Raw genomic sequence first — 2,028 nt, forward strand, 5'->3', positions numbered from 1 at the left:
TCACGCCACGCAGGGGTGGAGCCAGGAATTCCATAAAGGGGAGTACAAAATTAACGAGGGGGGGGGGGTGCACATGCCCCCCACTTTTTTTCCTTTTATTTCTTTTGTTTTAACAAGAAATAAAGAGGGGTCGCGTGCCCGGTGTGTCCCCCTCTGGATCCGCCACTGCCACTTGCTACCTCATTCTCATCTCCAGTCAACGCCGACTTTGTGAAATCAGTCAGAGGCCTGATTAGAATTAATTATCATGATCAAGATTTGAGAAATTCATGGCGGCTGCGACACCAACATCGCCAAGCGCTTGATTTTAATTTACCTTTTTTGTGTGTGAAAATTGCTCAGGATATTGACTGTGTTCTGACATTCTGAATGAATTTGAATTGGATTTGAGTGAGTTTTACGATGTATGTGACCACTAAGAAAGCGATGAATCCTTGTCAGTAAGCAACCAAGGGACTAACAGCTTGAAAATATCCCTTCCAAAGGACTGATTTTCTGACATTCATTTATACTGTACTGTAAAAGTGGATATTTTCGCGTGACTAATTTTCGCGCTCAGCCGGGTAGGAAGAGTTTCGCATATTTTTGATTCCGAGAAATCAAGACATCAAATACTGGAACATATGGCACACAAAAATATTCGCGTGCTTTTATTTTCGCACTAGTTTCTGGTTGCGCGAAAAGCGTGAAAATTTCTACACCGCGAAAATTTCCACTTTTATAGTACACAAACAACACTAACAGATATCTTGTGCGAAACCCTCGGAAGGATCATAGAGAATTAAGTGTGCAAACATCAAGTCAAAAACAAACAGATAAAGATGAAACCACAATTTTTTCATGAGTATGATATTGAGTATAATGATGATTATTAATAATTGTTATCATTAGCTTTATTGTAATATTTGAATTGTCAATTTTTATTTGTATCTCTATTCCTTTTGCTTCATTGAAATTTAAGGTTAAGTTCCAAAAATACCTTTATGTACAGCTGTATGTGACAGAGCTTGTAAAACAACATGTAGTTCTCAAAGATTTGAATGTAGGCTTTGCATTCATCGCTTATGTCACTACATGACGTGGAGATGTTTTCTAAAGAAGATATAATTTATTGGTTATTTGTGAATTCAAGAATTTGTATCCATAATTTCTTTGACTCCCAAACCAGCTTTGATCTAAATGTAATGTCACTACCTAGTGCCTTCTGATTTAACAGTACAGTTATTCACATTGGGTCGAGTATATCTGTGTTTCTTTGAAGTACTGAAAACTTAAAAGTCATTTTTATATTTTTCTATTTTGTATCAAGAGTTCTGGTCATCCATTTAGTACTTTGTGATATGAGTTGTATCTAGTAGAATCATGTTGTAATAAAGCACATGGTTGTGGTTCTACGTGTAGTACTCACACAAGATACATGTAATCCTGTAGTAGAATTGAACTGTCTTATGCACAAAGTTGCAGTAGTGTGCTCTTACATATCATAGTATATTTTATACTGTACAGTTTAAATTTACATGAAGTACTTTGATAGTAGAGTGATATTATATATGGTGTCTGTATGATACTCATGAGTGAGGGCATAGTAAGAATTACATACACACAAGGTACCTTTGGAACAGTCTAACATACTGGAGGTGTTAGCTGAGGGTGTTTGGACTGTTGAAGGTACCAAGTGCAGGTCAGTACTGGTAATTGTACTATTTAATGCCCAAACAAAATGATGTGTATTTGCTTTATAAAGAGGATGAAGCAGAGCCTTGTCATTTTATAAATCACCGTCACTACGAGTAAATAAAGCGATGAAATCTCACATGGTCATCATCATGACATAAAAGTGCTATTGACCAGTCAGTATACATTGTGCTTAATTATATACCTCATTTCTAGAATCCGCTCATCTGATTGGTTAAAAGGGGAGTCATGAAAATAGCTGTGCCCTATTTTTTAATTACATGTACTGTGACCGGGGCCCGGGCACAGTTAGTAAATAGGTTTTAGAGACAGTCGCGACCCTGTACACATAGA

The sequence above is a fragment of the Diadema antillarum genome, unplaced genomic scaffold (assembly GCF_040938485.1).
Source record: "Diadema antillarum isolate AM-2024a unplaced genomic scaffold, OU_Dant_1.0 seq00000239_RagTag, whole genome shotgun sequence".
Lineage (NCBI taxonomy): Eukaryota > Metazoa > Echinodermata > Echinoidea > Diadematoida > Diadematidae > Diadema > Diadema antillarum.